Here is a 24,605-nt window from a genome sequence, read left to right as displayed (position 1 = left end):
ACTGGCATAACAGAGAGATTCTCCCACTCTCTTGGTGGGAGAATTCATATGGCTGGAATATTAATATAAAGGATACAGATCGTTCAGGAAGTAGAAGCAGGTTAAAAGCAAGGAAGGATATCATGTGGTCTGATGTCTAAAATGGAGCTCAAAGCACATGCATGATGATAAAGAAGAAACAGACATAGGCAATCTCACAGTTAGGGTTTACTACAAAGCATTAAATCTGGAAGATCAAGTGAAGGATATTTTTTATAATGAAGTAGCAGAATCTTCTAAGGGCCTGTACTCTGTGTGCTTTAATTTCCAAACTGTTGGTAAAGACATACGGTGGAACACGCTGGTCAGCAAATTCCTGGTTGGTGCTAATTAAAAGGGAAGGACTGAAGGTAAACCAGTCTTCCAAAAGAGTTGAGGGTTTGGGTTTGTTTTTTTCTTAGAGGCTGTTTTCCAATTTTTAAGAGACTTTGTCAGACATTCACTTACTGGCTTCCCCTTGGCAGAAGGTAAACTTCAGGATCTTTTGGACTTTCTGAACAGGTCCCAGGCACCCTCTCAGGTCTGATGATATCTGTGCTTTGCTTGAAGCAAGACCAGCGAAGAAAGTAGGGAAGTGACCTTCCCTAGCACTGTTGTACTGGATAATGAAAATGTAGGGACCATGTTTAAAGCTCAGTGAAGATGAGGCTCATTTTAATCTGGATTCGGTTTAGCTGCAGGGTCCTTTTTGGACTTTGAATTCAGAACCAGACTTCTTGTAGTTTTTGCCTTCATCAGAGGAATTATTATTGTCAGACGTTTTTTCAGCCCCATGACAGAACTAGACCTCTCAGCCAGGACTAGATAAGTCACAACTCATCTTTCTCAGTTTGCTGGTTGGGGGCCTATTCCATGTTACTTCCTTATTTCTGTTCACATTTGCAGGCTGCCTTCATAAATGCTGTGCACTGTGGTCAGGGGTGCACATTGTGACTGGGCCTTGACTTTTTACAATCCTGAAAGGGAGACAAAGAATGCACTTCATCATTCGTTTGATACTTTCCTCTGTGTGAATGGTAAGAAACTGAGGTCTGAAGCATGTACACAAAATATGACACTATTCCATTGTAGGACATCAAGGGCAACATTACTTGGGTGATGGGATTGTGACAGGCAGAACTCACAATGCATAGGAACAGAAGAAAGTAAATCAGCAAAAGTAAAAATAGTCTTCAGGAAGATAAACTCTTCTGAAGTCAGAGAACTGGGAAGTAAGCTCAAGAGAAAAGAGTATATCTGCTGTGACAGCTGAAATATTTTGTACCTTTTATTGGATCAGACTCTACTAAATACATCAACTGTAGCACCCAGCTAATGTAATTAACACCAGCTAAAAGGGGTAAAACCTCCACCTAGAATACAGTAAGGGCAGGACAAATGTTTTTAATTTTTTTGGCACACTTCTTAATTATCCCAGAATGAAGTACATCGTGGCCACCTCAGATTTGCTGGCAGTTTTTTTGGAGGACACAGGGAAGAATAATGAGAAAAACTGTAAAAAGTCAAATGTAATACCAGTTCTTTCAGAAAGGGAGAGGAAGAGCAAAGAAATTCTGGCTAGCCACATGCAAGATTTTTTTACATAATTCAAAATGAATTTTTAAACCCCAAAAGAAGAGAAAGAAATAAGTAGCAGCCAAGTACAAATTTGTGAAATTCACCCACTTGATGACTGGGAATTTGTTAGTAACTAATCACGTCAAATAAATTTCCCTTACTTTTAAAACAGGGTAACTGGACACAAGTGAAGTGGAAAAGTGATAGGTCACAGATATTCTGACTCTCTGATACCATGTTGCATTGTCTTGAGCAACCGTCTCAGCACTGTTTAAGGCCTGCGCCGGTGTATTATGTCAGGTTTTGGGGCACCAAACTCCTAGAAAGACACAAAGTAGTTAGAGTCCAAGGGAGAATAACCAGGTCACAACAACATGACATACGTGAAAAATTGGAAGAGGTGTATTGTGTTTCTTTCTCTAGAATAAAGACTGATGGAGCATGGGAAAAGAGATTTTATTTACAACAGCCCTTTACGGGAATTATTTGTTCTCTCTGGTAGATAGAACAAATTTGCTCTGGCAAATTCAAATTAGACTTTTGGAAAAAGCTTACTGACTCTAAAGATGGCAAAACTGATTTTTTGATAGGGCTGTGGAGCCTTCATCACTGAAAATGTTTAAGAATAGGTTTAAGAGGAACATCTCATAAATTAAACTTGCCTAGAGAGGGCAGAGACCTCCCAGGGGAGTCTTACTTTCCAGTGATTCCCTGACACAAAGTCAAATGTCTGTAAGCTGCAGTTTCTGTGCCATCCGAGGTAAGAGATGTGTTTACAGCGCAAGAGAGTATCCATGCTTTACCTACCATGGGTAGCAGGAGCAATGAAGTTCACAGACCATTGGGTTAGAAGCTGAAGTGTCTAGCCAGGATCCCCGGTATGCTCTGTTTTCACTCACGCTAACTAACATTATTCTTTGTCACCTGTGCTGCAGTCAATATCCCCCTGTGGAAATGTAGATTGGTATTAAACTTTTTTTTTTTTTTTTTACCAAATCCTTTACTATCCTTGTGTTTTCTCCATTCATATGCAGCTTTCTAAGGTTGATGGCGAGTAATGACGAAATTAAGCTTAGCAGAAAGTTTTGCCTGAATATATAATCTTCTTGAATTGTGATTAGTGTTTCCAGAGTCCCAGGTATATTTGGCTTCTCCGTTGTTTCAGAACTTATTATTGAAGTATCTAAATGTTCAAGGATATGAAAATGTACAAATGGGTGTTAGTTGAATGGATGTAGTAAGATTTTTCTGGCATGAAATGCACAGTATTTATGAGTTAATTTAATCGGAGAAGAAAAATATTGAGTAGGTGACGAAGTAAAAATGATGACTGTGTATTATATTTTTGCCATGCAGCTGAACAAACACATTCAATGACAGACTTTGGCAGGAGCTGCAAAGATGTTCTTGACAATGGCATGAATAAATATTAGGTGCTGTACACAATTCGCGGCATTCCAGGCCTTGAGCAAAACCAGGTGAGGTTTGCCTGGAAAATGTGGAAGAAACAATGTAAGCATGTTGGGAAAATGTAAACATCTACAGTATTCTCCCCAGCTGCTTTGCTGTAACATTTTCATTTGCATCAGCAACAACTGTCATTTTTTGTCTGCTCTACTTTCATTGCACTTCTAGGAATCAATTAAACTCCCAGCTGCTTTAGAGTTCACGGTAGGCACTTCTATAATATTGCCTAAATGAAAGACTTTATACCTGCTAAACAAAATATACTGATCAGGCCTCATTTCCATTGCCGCAACTGGTTTACAAAAATATAAAAGAAAACAAATACTTGGAGATTCTTGGTGGTCAATACAGAAGCAGAGATATAATTTAATAATTTAATAATCCTAATAATTTAAGATGGAAATCAGAGGAAATTAGAGAGAGGCTATACAACATGGATGTGGACTATGACAAATAATTAGTAGTAAGACAAAAGCCTGACAATATATCTATTTAAAGAACGAGTGTGACAATATGGAGGAGAATTTCCTTTTACAGATTATTGTTTCTTCAAAGCTGGTTTACAGCTGTAGTCTTTTGCGAGAACCTACAGCAGTATTGGTAGCTCAAGCACAGTTGACTGCTGAGGAGAAAAGAGAGATGGGAACACTCTGCAGGAGTTCTCCGCTCGTTATTCTGACTCCACTGAGTAAAATTTAATACAAGGTTGGTCTTCACATCCTCAGTGTTCAAAGGTCAACAGTACTGTTCAAGTGTCAACAGTACTGCTTTCTCATCTTTGCTTGTGTAATATGAGAATATTCTTATTAAGTGTTGCAACAGTAGTTTCCACTGACAAATAAAAATTAGGCCAAATGCTGAATTTTCCCTTGTTAGTTCTATTTTCTACTGCTCTTATTTGCAAGCACGCAATGTTCATTTTGAAAGTAGTGTTCATAAGTGTATTCCTCCTTCTGTGTCACCCCAGAAAGCCATGGGGACAGTCTACATGGCCTCTTAAAGACAAAGCTGATGTGGTCTGATGCTTCTACAAGGGGTAACAGTGTCTCTCCTTCCTTATAACACGATGTGTTTATGTGCCTGGGATTCTTCAGGGAGTCCCAATAACAATAAGCCTGCAACAGAGAAATCATTGGCATAGCTGGGAAGGAGAGAGACAGTTTATGTCACTTTGGCAGTTCCTTTTCTGGAATGAGTCCCAGGCATAACTCAGAGCAGCTTCAGACTCCTTGACCATCTATAACCTCATGGGGATGTTTTAGCAGCTAAGGAGAGTTGTGGTATTAAGCTACCCAGCCCATAGCTCCCCTTATCCACTTGTTCTCCCTGTTTTGCCAGGGATGTGAGAGTTTGTGAGGATGTATATCACTTCCTCTAAGAACTTCAAAGGCACTGGGCCTGGCACATTTTATTTGTGCCATTTTTTTAGTGCCATTTTTTTACTGGAAATAAACAGGACAAAGTGAAAATTCATCTTGTGGGTTTGGCTTTCTCTCCTCTCTTCCTTTCAGAAGTGAAACCAATGGACTCGAACACTTAAAACTCATACTGTGAGAACAGCAGCAAACAGCCTATAGTGGCATACTGCTAAAAAAGTCTAAAGACTGTATTTTTGTATACAGTCTTTAGATGTCAAGATGATAGGTATTAAAGAGGGAGTAAAAATAGGGCTCTTCAATCTAGAAGAGTTTGGGTAGCTGAGGATTTGCGCTGTATTGCTATTGGCGATTATAATTTTGTGTTTGAATATGTGCCATTTGGCTTTCTCCTCTAAGTTTGTAGAGACGGTTGATTTGCTCGAAATGACCGATATACCTCTTGTATGACAGCTGTTCCTTAGCTCTCGTCTGTTGTTATTAAACGAGTTGGATAGTAATTTTCTGGCTCAAAAGGCTCCCAGAAAAGCAGATCAGGAGACAAAAATATGTAACTGCATGCTGCATGAGGAAAGTGGAGAGTTTATTCCGAGCCTCAGTTGAGAGATGACTTTGTCAGGCCATTATTATACCTATTCGTACCATTTCCAAATACCTATTACTAGGGGAAGTTTTTCTGAACTAATTATGTCTCACCTATGGACATACATGGACATATTTTCAGGTATGCTTGGCAAGCTAAGAACTGAGCCTTTATAAAAAAACTGGCATATACTTTGGGAATTCTAGTCTTATTTACAATTTTTGTGAACCTCTTGAAAATTTGGGCCCCAGAATCTTAATCTGATAATATAATGTTTGCTTCGTTTGTTACGTTAACTCTGTCTAGAGATCCATCACTTGTGTCATATCTCGCTAGGATCTTGACAACAGAGACAGCAGTCTGGGAATGTCAGCAGCATGTGCATGGCATCCGTGATTGTCATATGCGTGTTGGACACACACAAGAAGTGTTGCTTTGAGCTACCTTTTCTGAGACATTTTACATGCTTCACCTGTACGTTGTTATGCAGTAGGTCTAAGTGTACCCGATCTGAAAGGATTCCTCACTAAGAGGGGAATTCTGTGCTTCTGGGGGGTTACTATTGTGAATCAGCTACAGGAGAAACACTGAAATGTTCCCATATTTGAACCTTGGGGGAGAGGTTGCTGTTAAATTTTAAAAATGATAAATATAATCAACGAAACATTCTTTTAAAAAAGAATAGCAAGATACCACTAGTGGGTTAGCCAGTTCCAAATCTTGAATATTGACTTGGAGATCTTTGCCTTTATCCTGTAGTTCTTAATTGCAGAACTTAACAACATCCAGAGGCAAAATTTTTAATCAATAAAGCTATGGTTCAGCATAAGAATGTTTGCAGGGGTGCAAAGTGTTGCCAATGTAGAATCATAGAATTGCCTAGGTTGGAAGGGACCTTTCAGATCATCCAGTCCAACCATCAACCTAACACTGACAAAAACCATCACTAAACTTATCTCTAAGCTCAATGTCTACCCGTCTTTTAAATACCTCCAGGGATGCTAAAAACCTCCAGGGATGGTAAAAACAATACCAATTTTTATTGATGTTAATGAAAGCTATGTTGGTAAGTTAAAGGGGAGGCAGACTGAGCAAACAGGAGCAACTCTGAGTCTGACTTAACTCTGAATCTGAGCCAGGATAAGTGAGCACTTTGATTACAGTAGATATGAATACCCTCAGGACATGAAAGGGGCAAGAGACAATGTCTCAATCCTTTTGCTAAACTTACATCTACTCATGCAATCCACTTGCTCCTGGAGATATTGCTTAGGCATTGATATTTATCTGATTTGTTTCTCGTATGTCATCTGTCACAACAATTAAATAAATTTTGAAGAAGAATAGGTGCTTTTTTTTTAATCTTATGGTTATGCTAGTAGGCTCAAATGATTATGGAGAAAGTAATTTTTAGTTATTTTTCCATCGAATATCACAGAACAGTTTCAGAAAGCCCTTAAATGCAGTTATTTAAATAGTTTTAGCTATTGCACCTGCAGGTACATAACTTTTTCCAGTGGCATACCCATGTTTTGAAAGATTGTGAAAGTTAATGCTCTACTTCATTGCACGGTATTTAAAATTACAGTTAATACTTGTTGTGAAGCCTGCTCCTTTGATTAACTTTGGTTCTGACTAGGATTTAAGTGTCATTACACTGCCAGAAAGAAAAATTCTTGACTCTGTATGCTTGTCCTTTATTTCTACAGAGTTAGAGAAATGGTTCAATTACTGAAAATACGGACAACTGCTGACCTATATTCAGATCTTTGCTCTTCTATCCTATATATTTTTGTGGTCAAGGATTTTGTTGAGTCAATTATTGCATTGAGTTCAATAAACTGATTATACTTTATAGTTAATTCGGGCTCATATTTACAAAACTGCTATAGAAACAATGGTTTTGTAGATATTGTTCAGGAATATTATGTACATAAGCATCAGTAATTACTTTAGTTTGTGATTAGTTAATGATACACAGCTGATCACAGTACTGGAAGGGCTATCTCTTGGTCTATCTCTTGCACTCTTGAACAGGTATACAAGCAAATAAGAGCTCGTAGCTGACAGACTGTGAGCTGTGTGAATGGAGACGGAATGACCAGATATGAAAACAATTCTGGTCACATTATTACATTAATGCCTCTTCGAGGATTTTAGTCTGAAAAATTATTCTGTGTTGCCTTCAGTATTCAATAAATTAAACCCAAATTTTCATTTCCAAGACATAAATTTTACAAAACCTTTGGATTCACAATTTCATAAGTTCCCGCAACGGTCCGGACTCCCAAGCCATAGAAAAAACCACTCCATTTCTCTAAGCTACTGTACAGTTTCTTGGCAACTAACGATAAACAGATATTGCTTGTTAGGAAATCTGTCTTCCTTTTTCTTATTTTAGATGTAATCTGGAATGAAAACCAATGCTGTCATCATACAGTCTCCAAAAATAACAAATAAAATAATATTTGTAGTATAATTTCGGATGTAATATTAGATTAAGCCTTTAGGCTTAGCCATATTGCAGCAAAAGGTGTAACACAAGTTTTCCAACCCCAAGCGACAACGGCAAAAAAAATTCAGACTCCAGGCATTGGCTCCCTCCTTCCCATTTGCTCCTGGATGAGAACAGAAGCAGCTTTCTAAACCCAAGTGCTTTGAAGCTACTGTGATACGTGGCAATAAGAAACTAAGACAGCTTTGGCTCCCCATCTCAGATTCTTGTAGATTTAATAAGCAGAGAAGGGAAGTGTGATTTCTTACTTGTCTGAATAAAGACAAGGCGCTACCCATTGTAAGAGCTGGAACAAGCTGAATAGGAAGTTAAAGTCAAAATGAAAAGTTTATGAGCTTTCACCCTTCTCTCTTTAAGCTGGAAGACATTCACACCATCAAACCCAACCTGTGGATATTGACAGACATATTTAAGAAGAGAGAGAAGCTGATATTTGAGCAAAATGGCAATGCCCGACAAAAACTAAGCCGTATAGACACCAATCACAAATACAGATTCTAGGAAATTGTTTCATATCAAATATGTTACCAAAGGAAAACCAGCAGACGAGGAAAGATGCAGGCAGACACTAAGAGAGAGGTCAGAAGCAGAACGCCTTGGGGCAGAGAGTTGAGTGGAAAGCCAGATTGGGAAAAGAGTATTTGCTCTTATTCTGCTGATTTTGCATAAATTCTTCATAAGTGTGGCTGTCTGCAACAATATGTTCTGAATATTATCAATTCCTCCCTTTGACAGAAATGACCCTACAGGTTCCTAAATGTCAAACAATTTTAGCTACTGTTTTAGTCATGGGGAGAACTTCAACCAGGTTGAGTGCCTGAACACCATTAATTTAAAAACTTCACTAGAATTTTATGTTAGTGGGTTTGTGTTCCAATTAAAAGAAGTCGATACAAGAACCGCTAAAATGATGTTTTCCTTGTTCTGGAAAAGATTTTTTTCTGTATTCCGAAGTAATGAAAATATTCACCAAACCCATCAGCCACCTCTTTGTTGATACCTTGGATACTAACACTGCTTTGAAGTTTCCTAGGAGGACATTAGATATTTTAAAATGTGGCAAAATATAGATTTGAACTTTAAAACAAGGCCTAAACAGCTAAGTAGTTATTGATTAATAGTACTGTATAAAATCCTAAATACACTGTTCTCAAAGAGCCAAACTGAGAATTTTATTTGAGTAAATCATGAACTGTGAAATAAAGTGTGTCAGCATTTGAACTGTATTTTCTTACTGATAATTAATCTTGAAGAATGATGGAAAACTGAGGAAGCAGCAAAAGATCTTCTTAGTAAACCAGGATTTTCTAGGAAAACCTTTGCTCTCGGCCAGAAGTTTCCCATACAACTGTTTTCATCCTTCTTAAATGGGTAGACTGTGTTCTTATCTTGAAGTACAACTTAATGCAAATTTTCTTCAAGAAAAGTGACTTAGACAGTTAGTTACAAGTGGGTAAATCTATTATGCAACAATATTTTGGGGCACGAAAAAAGCCTTCAAACCAAAAAAAGCAAAAAATCATGTTCTTGCACTGTAGCAAGAACATATAATTAATAAAACTGTAAAATAGTCACCTGCAGCCCTTAAACCAAATAAGTTCTGCAGGAAAATGATGTTAAAAATAGTAATTATTTCAAAGGTACTTACTGTTCCTGAAGTTTCTTTGTTTAATGAATACATTTCAAACATCAGTGGCACACTCGAAGATTGACTTGATCTCTCTCTGCGTTGCTTTGTAGTTAATGGCAAACAGGACTTTAACCGTACCTCCCAAGCTCTATATTACTTCTTCAACTAGTTAAATAAATACCTGCTACAGTTTAACTGTGCAGTTTCACATTCTTTCTCGGCTACGATCTTTAAATAGGTTCTGTCCTCAGCTGGTTTTTCCTGACCCACACCTGCTTCTCGACTTTTGAGACAAATCTTTTTAAAGAGGTGTAGAAAAATAGGCGAGGGACCAGGTTCGGGTTAAAATATTCCTCTGTTTTAAAGTGAAAACTCAGTTCCTTGAACCAGTTCCTGTGTGCCCCTACAAACAACCATGTCAGCACAACAGGCAGGATGGGGCAGGGCAGGAATGAGGGTTGTGGGCAGGGGGAGAGGGAATTCCCTACACTGGAATTGCCACCGAAAATCGTTAGAGATTATAGCTGTATAGCTGTCTAAAGCAGAAAAAGGACTTGGCACCAGAAACAAAGTTTAAAAAAGATAAGAAAAAGAAGAGGGCAATGATTAATTCACTAGAAGTACAGTAAGGTACAGACAGCTCACATCAATGCACCTGTTCCCCACGTTTTGGCACAGCATAAAATAAGAGATTAAGTGTTTCTCTCTCTATATATTGTCTGGTGGTGCGTGTGTGGGAGAACACACATATGCAAGCAAGAACATGTGCAAGTCTCTTTTTTCCCTCCTGGCTATGGAGCTTGGCATGGGAACTGAGCAGAGAGGCCTGGAAGCAGGAAGTGGAGGTGGCTGCTAACCTGTAAGATGCTGCTGGATCTGCTCCTGCCGACTAGTCAGAGAAGGAAACCGCTGGAAACAAGGGCTTGGGTGTGGTTTTGATTTAAGATATCTATCTGGATAATTAAACTGGGAAAAATATATTCATTTTTGGGAGTGGAACTGTGGCAACTTCTGTCAACTTTGATTCTATCTGTACAATTTTTTGAGATAGTGTTTTTAAACAGGGATATATACTTGTAAAGTGGCCTAACCCCCTTCCCTTCTGTAGTCTGCATGTTGTCAGCAGCCGCTCAGAAACACAAAGATCTCACTCTAGATTTCCCAAACTGGAATTGGAATATTTACATTATTTTCTGTGGGTTCATATGACAACCTGATATGATTTTTATATGAATGGCTTCCTAAAGTTTTAATTATATGTCTTTTACTTAAGGTTATATTCATTTCTTTCTAAGTCTTGAAAGCAAGAGGTTGATTTAATTGGTTTTCAAGGAGCTGTTAATTTCATTTGCTATAGTTATGAGGCGTGTATCATCTCCCATTTAATTATTTTTGTTTGAGCACAAAAATTGTTGTCCGTTTTCTGTGGTAGCTCCTACCCTTCTCTTATAGCTGCATGTGTGATTGCTGTAACCTTTTCTGGAGGACATTTTCTTAGAGCCAGTAGATTTGTCTAAACTTGTATGTGAGGCTTTGTGAGTATAGTGCTTTTTTTTAAAGTGCTATTATTTATTTTAAAAATCATTTATTTGACAAGTCATAGACTCAGCTAGATCCTGCAAGAATGCTCATGTGAGAAACACCGCTTCCCATCTTGGCTGCCAGCATCCCTGGAGGCACTGGTCATCCTTTGGAGGGTGCGTCCCATGCTGGCCCCGGCAGCTGCCCTGCCTGCTGGAGACAGGCAAGCAGCAGATCTTCCACGGCCGCTCTCTCTCCGAAAATGGCCGGGTGCCCACTGTGATCCCAAAGCTTGCTCAGGTTTTCTCTCCGGGCTACTTACACCTCTGAATCTCCCAGCTCTGCCCTGTCTGTTCTGTGCTTTGTCAACATGTGCCAGGAGTACTGGACATCTGCAATAACCCAGTTCTAGAGCAAGGGACTGTTCGTGTGAGCTGCCGAGCTGGTGGTAGCTGTGAAAGGGTGGTTAGCCGGAAGAGTTGGGTGACAGCAAAGCAGCTTTGATGGAGTAAATTGCTGATGAGGCACAAGCTGTTTGAGGGTATGTGCACCAGCCCTGGGTGTGCTGTGTAGGGGACGGAGCTGCAGGTTATTTGTCCTCAGATGTTCCTTTCCACGTGGGCTAAACAGGCAGGCAGCCTCATATGGGCCATGTGAAACCTATTGGTGGATTGACAAAATAAGCTTTTCTCACAGATGCTTTCCACAGTGCAACTGTATTATTTCTGCTGGCCGCTGGCCTTAGTGAGGAATTTTCTAATTGCTTTTCATCTTAACCAGCCCTGTACTGCTCTAGAAATTTCCTCAGCGGTTTTGCTGAATGCTTTAGTCGTGTTTACACTGCCTATGCAGTCTCAGCAACACTGTACGATCTTATGTGAAGTCTATTAGCCCTGTTTCAATTCTGTTTGTTCATTGTCATGTTAATTATAAATATATATATATATGTTTTCAATAATACACTGAATTTTCCATGTGTCAGCTCTTTGGACAAAGAACCGCATTTGATTAGAATGTAGCTGATAAGTGGCTATTATTGGGCTCTTTTTAGTCACATAAGACAGAAATAATTTTCTCTAAATGTACTGCTATTATTATTAAGCTATTTAAGAAACAGAATCTTTTCTCCCAATTTTGAGATGGTACCTCCTGTTGGGTTATCATTTTATGTGCTTATGTATGTATGAACTGCAGGTGACTATTCAATAAATCCATTTTTCTTGTCATTAATATTAGAAGATTTCCAACTTCCACTTGCATGCTTTATTTATGATCAAGTTCTTGCAATCAGAAATGTGATCTTTAATAAAATGAAATGTATGTGTCTGATGGAAAGAAGCATTAATCATGCAGAAAGCAACCAATACACATTTATTTCTTTTTGCCATATTGTCACATTGTGTTTCTATAGGTTAATCATGATTTGTAAGGAATATGTAAACATATTTTCAAAGAAGCACTTTCCTTTAACACACTGTGAGTCCAAATAAACAAGACTGTTCAGTTCCCTTTCCTATTCAGAGAGCAGGGCAATCCAATGCCCGTTTACCTCCGCTTTGCTTTTAGTTATTTCTATTCTTTTGCACGTCATGGATACATTTTCAACATCGGTACCACAGTGAAGTTATTCCAGTTTTCTACAACGTTACTGAAAGTTCCCCACACTTTCAGTAATCATTAGTGCTCTCCTGAATGCATATAAATGATCGGTATTGATATTTCATTTATTTACACTATTTCATCATATTTAAAACCCACCTCCTGCAAAAAAAATAATCTGCAAGATTGTTGAAATTCTGCTTATGGCAACTTGGGATGTTTATTTGGCAGTAAACTCATTTTAGAATTTATTCTTTTGGCAAAGAACATTTTCAGACCACCAACCTTTCTGTTGAGTGAACTGTACTGTATATAAATCGTACAAATAAGAATCGCATAAATGAAAAAAGTATATTCATGGCAGAGAAGAAGGTGTGAATGAAAAATGACTGAAATGAATCTTTGAATAGTTGCATTAATTTCTACAGGAATTAATTGCAGTTATCATTATATCCCTTTTGTGCTCGCTGTCATAAACAGCCGCTGATCAGTTGAATCTCACAGGCCCACGCAGAAATGTAAGGTGACCTGCACAGTCTTCTGTCCCAGCTCAGTTTGGCACTGACCTGAGTAGGGTTCAAGAAGCAGCAAAAGTGTAACAGGCTCCGTCACGTCTAGGCAGTGCAGCTCAGCCCTCAAACGCTGAGCAGTTCGTGTTACCTAAACATTAAAAAAATTAATATCAAGCAATGAACTGCTGCGTGTCACTGATGGAGCCTTGTCAGGCAGGCACAAAGGCTGTCGGTGCTGGATGCATATGCCAGCCGCTGGGTGGGTAAAACAGAGATATTCCCATCACCTCTCTCTCCTGCTTGTATAGTGTCTGCCACACGCACCGTAACATCACCTGGATGCTGGGTAAAGCTGCAGAAGCACGGGGTAATCCTGGTGCTGGAGACCCTGCGGGGCTTCGGCACAAGATTGGTTTTAATGTGCTGAGCACGATCAACAGTAAAGTCTTCTTTAGTATGGCCAGAAGTGGCCAGAAGTGTGGCCAGAACTTTAGGCACAGGTAAGCCTGAAAGCTTAGGCACCCCGAGGTTTTGATGGCTGGGAGATTGTGTGTGGGTATGGGCAACGGAGGATCTACATTTTGAACTTGGATACCTACAACAGCAACCGGAGCCTATATTCACCTGAATTCCATCCTTAGCCTTCAGTGAGTTGGAACTTTTTTTTTTTCTATGGGAAAAGCCCTGAAGACAAGATCCTTAACAGCTGTAAATTGGCATAGTACCACTGAGGGTATTGAAGTTCACATAATTTACACTACAAGAGGGTTTGGCCCTCTGTCTATAGTTGGAGTCTTCTGTAGTCAAATCAGCAAGTAGCGGATATTAGAGGCAGCTCATTATGGAGGAGCCATATTCACCCATGTTCTCGCTCTGGGAGGTCTTACTCTTGTTCTTCCATGATTTCTGTAGCTGCACCAATGCAGAATAGAGGTCACTGCCACTTAGAAAATAAGTTAGTTTTTTACAATGAAGCTACACAACAGAAATTCTGGCTGATGAGGCTCCTCTCTGGGCTGGGCAATGTGTGAGGGGGGGAGAAGGGGTTTGCAAAGCTATGCAGCTGGCCAGGGAGAATATCTGTGCAATCTAAGGATCTTTCTCTTCCCTTCTTTTCGTTTCTCCCTTCCTCACATTTATTTTCTTCATCTCTTCCTTTCTTGCTTAGTTAAAGAACAGTTCCTATTCAGCAGCCTATTCAAGATCCATTCAGGGCTGTCACTTAGTGAAATACAGAACTGCAGACATAGCAGGACAAGCAGAGCTTTTGAATAACTGATGGTTGAAAGGCACTATTTGGCAGTGCTAATTGTACACAGAGTATTGCCCAACTGTACTGCTCTATTTAATGACCTGTCATTGTATATATTTTATAAGCCTTTGTTAGGCTTCAAAATTTGCTTAGGCCGATACCCAAAACTCAAAGTCGGTGCCACAATTTTAATTTACGTATGAAAATATTCCAAACCCCTGCTTCCTCTCAATAGCGACTGTGGCAAATTCCCTGCAATTAAGAAAACTCCCAAGTGGTCTTCTCAAAATGCTGCAGCATATTGCTTCAAATTATGAACCAGAAGTTTTGTATGATTTTGTGATGTAGACGTACTCTCAAGGGAAGGACTCTGGTGAAGTAACTAGTTTACTTCAGAGAAAATCCCATAAAACTTTCCCATTGTTTTCCTGTCTTTTCATACTAGTTTTCAATAATAATAGCAGGAAAATTCAAAGTGTTGAGGAGGAGGTTAGAAACAGCCCTATTTTGAGACTGCTTAGACATAAAGAAAAAACTCGGAGAGTGTTTGTCCATGCCTTGAACAAGTTTTGCTTGCATTTTGCAAGCTATGCTACCGTTGTGAATTTTAGTTTACACTTCGCTTTTGCCATTAATATCCATCTTCTATGGCACATAGAGCTGGCAATAAGCTTCAGTGGGAATGTGGTACGTCCTGCCTGCATTTATGCATTTCTTCTCTAACTAGAACTTAATAGTTACAAGAAGCTGGGAAGGTGGTTTTAGTGTACCCATGTTATTGTACTTCTGTGACTTTTAGAATTGGTATACAATAAGCCAAATAAGGCACTTATTAGAGAGGTAGCACTGAGATATACTGTTTATACTGATACAACTGCAGTGATATAATTGCACCATTATAGTAATATGAGTAAATTTTCTTGTTTAAGCAAACCTCAAGTCAAACCCTTAACAGGGTTTGCTGGTTTTTTTGCAGTATAAACAATAATAATATACAGAGTTTCAGATATTAGAAATATTTAGTCTGTCCACAGGGGGCCAGAACAGGATTATATCCTTAGAGTGTATTAGACCTTTGTTTCTTCTGATTTTAAGTGTCTCAAGGGAATAGAGCTTTCACCATTTCCATAGGGACCCTATTTCACAGCCCACAGATCTTTCTGTCAGGAATATTCACCTGTCTCCCCAGTTTTTCCTTTTATGCGAGTTTGGTAGCATTTTTAACTCCCTCACATAGCTTTATATGAGAGGTAAAAGAAAAGGAATTAGAGAGAGAGGGTTACCAAAACCAGTGAAGTCTGTGGAAAGCTCTAAACGATTTCCTCATTAAAACAAAAAAAGTCACAGCACCACAGATTGAACGTTGCTCTCTGCAGTACCTTTAACAGTTTGAATACTGCTATGAAAAATGTAAACTTAAAAAGATCTTAATGTCAAATGGAGCAGGAATTTTGCAAAAACAAGCGAAATTTCTTCGAGAGATAAGAGTAAAATATTGCTTTGATTCACTCTAGCAGATTTCCTCACATAATCTAATATATCTGCTTTAAACCTCGAGGAATTTGTGCTGGTTTATAGAGAGTGAGACCTTGCAACGAAATGGAGAAGTGGGAGTTAACATTAAAAACATACTGGCTTTCTCCCAAGCAGTGAGTGCTGACAAGTATAACCATATTACTAAAATCACATCAGCAACGTGATATATTAAATAAAAACATGATCGTCTACAGCCAAAGTAGTTTGTATTTTGTCCATGAAAAAGCATTGTGTTACATCAATCTGTCCAAAAAATGGGGCACATCAGAAAACAATGTTAAGAAGGCTTTTAAAACACATCATTGAGATTACAGCACCTTTAAAAATAAACAGCACCGAATACCAACACAGGTAAAATGTCATTGTGAAACCCAGATCTGAAATTCAACACCATGCTTTATAGCTTTCCAGTGTGTGATAAAATCTGTTCACCAGATGTACTATCTGTCTCCTGTGTAGCATACTTGAGCATCATCTAGGCCTGAGGCCCATTTATTTCATGTAATTGCCTTCCCTGTGCACACCTTAGGGCACCCTAATTCTCCATTTTATTTCAGGCACTGTACAGGGTACCATCTGGTAGTGTTAAGCTCATCTCATTTTATTGCTCTATTGCAGTGGCTATATCCAGCCCTATAGCATTCTTTCAATGAAGAGAGAGCTCGGTTACTGCCAGCTATTTATTTTTGCCAGAAATAAAGTAGTTTTTAACTATACACATGCAGAGTTCACATGTATATCAGTCTCACCTGAAACTCAGGTCACTGCTTTTCACCCCACGTGGTTAAATATAAATAAAGAAATGGTGGCTTGCCAATATTCAGGTACAGCAGCAGTGCTGGGATACTGTTCTCTTCTGTTAAGAGTAGGAGATCTAAAGTCTTCTTACTCTTCCGAGTAATGATGCCTTTTTAGTGTCTCATTTTTATTGTTTCTATTAAAACGAACAAAAAAATATTATATCACACCTTAAAAAGGCACCTTACAGGAATAGCTTAATATGTAAAGGTAGCAATATACCTTTCAACTGCACTTCGTTACAAAGTTCATTTGCTATTTTAGGCCCAAATTTACTTCTGTATGTCACATTCCTGTTGTTATGCTCTTGTTTGTTCTTGTAAATTATTGCCATTAAAAAATAGAAGTTGAAATTGAGATTATAGAAAACTTCATCTGTTTCTAGATTATTCTTTATTGTCTGCCAGTTTGAATCATCTCCCTCCTTTTGAGTCTTTGTCATATATTTTAATGACCTGATCTTTTTTTTTTAAACTCCCTTTTGTGCCAGCAATTTTGTGCTCTTGGTTATTGCTACTTAGATGTCTAACTACCTGCTTGTGTCTACAAATGAGGGAGTTGGAAGTCTAAGTGCCATTAATTCCTCCCACAGTTTTCATGTGCAAAAAGGGAGCCTGGTTTTTAAAACTCTGAATTTTGCTGGTAATATGTTTCAAGCACATCAGGTTTGAAAGTGCAATGCTGTTGTCTGCTGTAGAGCCAAATTCTACTTTCCTGTAAACTCTGCTGACTTCGGAATGGCTGCCTCCGCCTCAGCTCTACCACTGTTTGAGAGGGCAAAAAACACTTTTGCTAAATCATGGTGGAAACATCACGTGAAACACATTTGGCACCAAGTCAGACAAAATATACAAGTTTCAGTGTTTCTTAGATGTGTGAAATAGATCCTGTTCCTGGTGTCAATGGCAGCATGAATGAAAAAAAAAATGAAGTGTTTTTCTCCCCCAGGCTTTTTAAAAACTATTTAAATCACTTTTTCATTGCATCTCCCTCCCCTAGTGCTTTCTCCCTAGGCAACGTCAGGATCAGATTAAGGTTAGTTGGATGCAGTATCCCCTCCTCCCTCCACCTCTGCAGTTCTGTCTCCTCTTTGGAACAGTAGTTGGACAGGATATCATCCTTTTAAGAAGTATGTGTAAGCGTCACTTGGGAGCAATAGTTATGTTAGGCAATGCTTCCAGGCAGAGCTCAGGCAGTGTAGATTCGCCCAGTAATCACAGCTGGGGGTGGCATCTATCCTTTCTCACCCTGGGCAGTAGCAGAGGTTCCCTTCTACTGAAAGACAGAAAAGTCCCACTTCTTTCAAGTATGGTTCCAGGCTTTCTGTGAACTCTGGCTGATGCCACTTCCCCACTGCCTCTCAGTTCACCTGTCACTCTTCTCAGCTGCGAAAATCCTGATGAAATATTGATGACCGAATGCTCCCAGTAGCCGGCCAGTCTTGATCCATCCCCAAAGAGGGCAACTGATGAAAGAAACTTCAGAGAGGCGGGAGGGGCTTCGAAAGTGTTGATTTTAAATAAGTATTTAAGTTACTCACCTGCCATTTCTGGGGCTGGAAAATACTCTCTTTCTATAATCTGCTGCGTATGACAAGAAGGTGACAGAAAATAGCTTGGCACAGCTCTGGTGAGCAGCACAAACAAACTCATCATAAAAAACCAATCACTGTTAAAATGCATTCTTCCCTTTCTCCTGGCTTTCTCATTCGTCGATTACTAATAGCCACAGCATGGCATTAATAGCCACATCTGAAAATGCCATCTTCCAGATAAATTAATTATAACACAATGAAACTTTAAAAAGGTGGAATTATGTTGCTTTGTGTCAATTCTGTATGTTTTGCGTTCACTGGCAGTGACAAATTTGGGTAGATTCACCTGGATTAGCTGTCTCATGGATATAAAGAGTAGGTAAATTAAAAGAATAACTCTATCTATCATTCTTTGTTGTAGGAAGAGTTTATTTTACTGTTTTCAGTCTCAGTTGAAATTGGGAGTACTGGATTGTGACTAGACAAGACTAGACATCACAATCACTAGATTTTTCTTAGCAGCCATACAGAGTATATTTTGCAGATGATTTGTAAATCAGTGGAAATCTCTAGTGAAAAAAATAGGTTGATATTTATTTCCCTGGAGACTTACACCTCCTTTAGCTTTCAAGCCACCTCATTCTGTAAAAATGTTAATGCTAGTTTTAGTGTGAAGACTCGTTTCTCCCCTTCGTGTCATCAAACAGAACATCCTGATAATTCCAAATACATTCATCTGCAAAGAGCTAAATGTCTGCACAAGCCACCATAGGCCTTAGAGGAGTCAGAGCTCAGAAATTCTGAGTACTGAGATTTTCCATACAACAAGAAACGATGCTCTAAGGAAGGGAAGAGAACTTCAGAGCTGGCAAGGTGCAATGGACAGGTGTGGGTGCAGCAGGGTACCAGACAATATGTGTTGAAGGACTGGAGCCTTAAATATAATTAAGACTGTTCACTTGGCATAGCAAAAAGAAAACTCATAGATTTTTATTGATAAAAATGCAAATGTGATAATTTGAGCTAAAAGGGGAAATGCAATGGCGCACACTCATTCCTATTAAATTTATTTTCCATTAGCAAAATGCTAATTAACCATTAATCATTTGATAATGTATACGTAGCAAAAGCAGCTCAAAAGTCAAATTGTCTAAATAAATAGCACAGTAGCCATTCAAGGTGAAAAATACTGTGCTTCTTTATAATGAAGAAAAGTAGAAATCATTGTTTCCCCTTACAGAAATTGTAGCTGTGGCACACATACAGCCTTTGTTACAACACCTGAGAGTTATGACTAGCTAGTCGATTTTTTTCCTGCAGTTAAATGGAAACAACACTAAAACAGACTTACCCATCTCTGCAATCAAACTGGGAGAAAACTGTCTCGGGATTCATTGGATAGTGGAATTTGAAAGCATCACATTCTCGCAAAGATTCCCTCTGAGCCCGAAGGACGGCTTCCTGGCGCTAGTGACTTCTGCTCCGAGCTAATTTCTGCTCCACTCCCATTGCACATTTTTGCATGCATAGGCCCCCGGAGTGCCGTGCAGCCAGACCTGACGGCATTTCCTGTTTATTTCAGTCTCTGGTATTATATTGGAAGTAACATCTCAGCCTGGAAGTATATTAAATGAAGTGTGCATGCAAATTACCAGCAAACTCTCTTTGCCATTTTACGGAAGGTTCTTGTTCGATTGGTTCATTTTGCAAGACTTAATTCTGTAGGATGGGCTAGGCTTTTTTCCCATTATAAAAAACCCCTAATAACCAGTCCCGCATCTGAGACAGCGAAGATTAAAATCAACCATTGTGTTGTGTATGAGAAGTAACTATTTTTCATAGGCTTTTTACTGCACATTTGGGATTATGATTTCATATTATGCAAATGCGTTTTATGAAACCATAACACAGAAATGTGTACTATTGTTAATACGCATTTGCAGCCTAGCATGTGAAGTCTCCAAAGAGGCCATTCTGGTGTCTTCTCTCATTGTGTATTATGACTAATAAACAAAATATAGTTAGACATATTCTGTATTATAGAACAATAATAATAAAAATTGCATCTTGTCATTAATATGCATCGACAGCGTGTATCCTGGTAGCTCAGAAAGACATCTCAATGCGAATGCATGTTAAACAAAAAGAAAAGTTGTCTAAGTCATAGCAGGAACAGGGACTGTTTGGGACAGCCCTGTTTGTTACACTTGGAGGGAGGGATGCTAGTCAAATTCCTGCTTCTTCTTCCTTTCTTTCAGCTTCACAAAGGCATTGTCTTTGTCACTGCAGTCGTTGGCTTCTTGCTAATTGCTGTGTAACACAGTCATATTTTACAATGTACTGTAATAGGCCTCAAAATAACTGTTCTTATATTTGTTTTCTAAAGAACTCCAAAGAAGCAACCAGTGTTTGAGCAGCCTGGCTGCTACCACAATGCCCTGCCTAGAACGCTAACCTGTTGGCAGCACCACATGCAATGGTTAGGATGATGAGGCCATTCAGACATGGAATCACAATTATATATTATTTCTTCTTAAATTAGTAACAAAAAGGGAAGTAATTTAGCAGCTTTCCCACTGCAGCCTGATTTTTGCACTTTAGGGGCAAAAAAAATCTTGTGACTTAAAGGCGTGCTCCCATTTCCACTTATTTCAAGGATCTCAGACCTGTGCAGAATGTCCATTTTCCTTTATGCAGCACTCAAGGTCACACCGGCTAGTTTTATTCTGCTGTAATGAGCAGAAATGTGTCTCCCTACCTCTACCTGTTACCATTGCTTCCGTGGGGTCACAGCTTGTCAGCCACAAATCTGTGCCATGTCAGTAAAACCAGTACTTGTGTAGCGTCATTATTCGTGTTTCTGATATTGCAGAATGATATCTGGGGCCTTTTCTGTGCTTGCCAGATCTGAAAGAAACAAAAACAAAGGGGGAAAATGGAGCTGTTCTGCTGTCCCCCAGATGAAGGCTTTAATAAGGGCACCTTTACAGTTATTTTGGTACTGAATTAGGTTTAGTCTATCTGCTAGAGCTGTTTCCAGTGTAATCTTGTCCATATAAGCTGAAATATTACAAAGGCTTTAAATGTCTTTTGTAGGTTGAGTTGACCACAGGTTCTGGGTATTACTACTTGAATATAGTTACGTGAGATTTAATTAGAACTGCTTTATAACTCTTTATCGTAACAATCTCTCTGCTTGCAAAGCTGGAAAAAGATTAACTTAATAGCACGGTTCAGTAGGAAAAGCCAAGAGGAATGATCGCTAGAAAAATATTTCTTCAATTCACACATCTGTATCTTGAAGATTCTTAACAGGTATCAATTAAAAAAGATTTCATGCCTAGATTGCATTAAAAGAAGGATATCTAAACCTGAGGAGATAAACGCTTGAAATTCTTGTGTTCTGTATAAAGCTGCCTATCTATAAAGCTTTTTTTCTTCTTTTCCTTACTGCCAAAAATATTTGTAAAGGTAATTTCACCAGACATTTGGAGACTTTGAAGTGCTTTTCTATCCATATGGTTCTTTATGAATCGGTAATTTTTGTCTGTGCTCTACTCAACTGAATGTTTATAAGGCTGTCTGGTCTCAAAGATGCCCACTAAAAAAATACAATTGCCTTGAAATGACTAACATAAGATTTATTCATTTACCCTTTAAGTACTTTGCAACTTATTTCCATTTTTCTCCCTCTAATTTTGCCTCTAGTAAAATCCTAAATTTTTCTAATTTGCTGTGCTATTTTAATTAGTCAATTTTCCCTTATTTGTACAAGTAAGCAGTCTTATAAGTCTGAGACTGTAAATCATTCATCCATTAAAAACTCTATTTCCTCATATTGCAAGTTCGATTCATTTGGAAAAGAAAAAACCTTGGCATGGAACAGAATTATGCAATGTCATGGACACATTAACATTTGGATCAAAATTTTACATTGTGTCAGCCAGTAAACAGTATAAATGGTTCAGATTTGCAATAAATAATTGTCTATTAATACCTTGGCGTGGTGTAGCAAATTAAAGTCTCACTTCAGTAAGCACAGATGTAGGTAAGAGCTGGGGCCTAAAGAAAGCAACTGCCATGCAGCATTAGAATAGAAAGGGAGCATCATGAAGCGTTACTGTATCTTTCCAGCAATGAGAATAATGTATACAGATTTAAACAGCAATAGAGAAACATAGGGGGAGGTAGGCTGGAGGTGCATTTAAGTCTAATCAGGCAAGATTTAGAACCATTTGTTTTAGATGCTCTGGCAGACGCTTCCCTTGCAGAAGATTAAGGGAAGCGTTTTAAAATACAGCCCTGTGTGCTGGTGCATACCGAGCAGAGCCCATAATTCAGGACTATCGGGACATACGATACTCAGCCACCTCCTGAGTCAGTATGGACCATCCCTGTGGGAGTCAAACACCCCCAAAAATGGTATCTGTGCACTTCTTTTTGTGAAACGGCCATATTTTGCAGCTTGCAGGTTGTTGCCAATTGTCTTGAGATTTTCACAAATTTAATTGCTAACTCAAATTTTTTCAAATTACTTCAGTAACTTCCTACCCCCCAGACTGTGAGCGGATGTACGCTCAGTATCTGAAACTCAAAGTTCGGCTTCTTAATGTGAGTTATTTCTGTGAGTGTTTTAACAAGTGGACATGCCGTTACTTCAGTGTGGAAATTCAACACAAATAGAAGCATGAAAAGAGATTAATTTATAAATTCAATATATAAATGAACAATTAGGTATTAATAATTATTTAGAGAGGTCCAGTTCATAATATTGTCTCTCAGCGGTCTCTGGTGGTGTCACCTATGAACCATAATTGTTGTTACTGCAGTTTTGGGCATGTTTTTTCTTTTGTGTTACCAACACAGCCCGTAATCCTGTAACACAATCTAGCTTGTCCATACGCTAATGGGAAGGCATTAATCAAAACATTGTTCTCCATTACATTAACTATAGAGCAATATCTCCTTATTTTGTATTTCTTAATGGTTTCTTTGTCCAAGTCTGTTTAAAAACGCAGCCTCGGTGTGCTGGACTACAAGTCTTCCATGGTCTATGCTTGATTGGCTGAGTAATCTCTCTCATTTTCTTTGGCACTTTGTGTTCATGTCCTTGGTGTCTGGAGTGCGAGTCACTGGGTTTTTAAGCAGAGTACAAGGTCTGTGTTTTGTAGGCAAGATGGCTTATTTAAAGGAGATCTGAAGCTGGTCCTGCTAGCTGCACAAGACGAGGGCTTAAAAATCTTCCTCCAAGGCCAAGCGGTTTACAAACCAAACAAAATTTAATGCTTGCTCTGAGGGAACACAAGAATGATCTGCTTTCTGCATCGCCCTCTGCAGTGGGACTAGTTAAAAGTGATATAAATGTACCCATGAGAGCCTCTGCACTTGGGAGCTCCTTGGATAGACTTGAGAGCTTCTTCCTTAGCTCCTCCAGCAGTGTTGTGGCTCTGCTCCAAACCTCTGAGGCTATTAATAAAATCTGAAAATCATCCATCTAATAAAACTCATGTCATTCCTTGAAACACTCAGACCTCTTCAGCTTACCAATGATTTGCTCCGTTTGTGCAGCGTACTCTGTTGACTTGAGTCCTTGCATGGTTACTGTGAAATAATGCATGTTATTACATGGTTAACCACACAGTAACTTCGCTGGAATCAATGGTAATTACAGAGTAAGTTGTGTTAATCCTCCTGTGCTATTGTTTGGTAGCCGTATAATTAGCTCTGGTCACCTGTGCAAATCAAAGTTGCTTGGTAATTTTTCTCTTCTCCCTTCTTGTAACAATTGCAAGTGAGTTAGAACATTGATGGTATCTCAGCAGGGTATGTGGATTCAAACCTGCCAGAGCAATGATTTGCTTTCTATAAGAAACTCCTATTTTTAATGTTACCAGCAGAAAACTGATTACAAGCACAGAGGTTAAACTTGCCTGTGTGAACAGCTGTACCTCCATTTTTAGCACCCTGATTGAAATAGAGCTTAATATTACATTGAATAGAATTCATTCCCACCCAGTTGCTGTTAAGGGACTTGTGAAATGAATTAAGCACCCTCAATTTTCTCCCACACTGATGAATTATAAATTTTGAGCAAGAAAGACACAAGTTTGGTGAAACAGTGAAAGATCTAGAGCAGGATTTGAAGAAGGCCATGGCTGAGGCATCCCATAGCAATCAAAAGACAGACAGAAGCCAGGGCCAATGTAGGATTTGTTCTGTGGCTAGAGAATCCAAGTCACCAGAGATGACAACGTGTGACTGTTTTGCATAAGCAATAAAGTCTACACATCCACAGTGTAACACAGAGATAAAAAATGCTAGAGACATGACCTGACCTGACACGATTTTCTTTAATACTGGCCTGAGTTGCACGTTAGAGTATAAAGAATTAATTACATGATACATAACCAGCTCCAATCAGTGCTCCAGCAATCTGTGAAGCACTATTTAGGCATGCCTTTCCTGTGACACCTCTTCTGTCTCCAATATATCACACAGCAAACCCAATGTAACAGAGGCACACATATCAACGTGAACAATATCATCCTGGTGCAGAAATTTTCACAGTTAATTAAAAAAATCAAATATAAGCAGTCCAGCTCCTTACTAAACTAATTAAAAGTATAAATACAATAAGCCCTGACTGAGCTTTTGACAGGTCATTAAAAACACAAAACTGAGTCAAG

At 38.8% G+C, this 24,605-nt stretch overlaps 1 long non-coding RNA gene across 1 annotated transcript; it reads right to left on the bottom strand.

Annotated features, from left to right (window-relative positions):
- Positions 1-58: 58 nt before the first annotated feature.
- On the bottom strand, positions 59-19,375 carry LOC128912905 (uncharacterized). Its single transcript, XR_008467792.1, has 3 exons — positions 19,271-19,375; positions 1,758-1,915; positions 59-995 (listed from the first exon to the last, which is right to left on the bottom strand). It is a non-coding gene; the product is annotated as an uncharacterized LOC128912905 (long non-coding RNA).
- Positions 19,376-24,605: the final 5,230 nt, after the last annotated feature.

The sequence above is a fragment of the Rissa tridactyla genome, chromosome 7 (assembly GCF_028500815.1).
Source record: "Rissa tridactyla isolate bRisTri1 chromosome 7, bRisTri1.patW.cur.20221130, whole genome shotgun sequence".
Lineage (NCBI taxonomy): Eukaryota > Metazoa > Chordata > Aves > Charadriiformes > Laridae > Rissa > Rissa tridactyla.
Note: the sequence above shows the minus strand (reverse complement) of the source record. Positions and strands in the feature narration are given on the sequence as shown.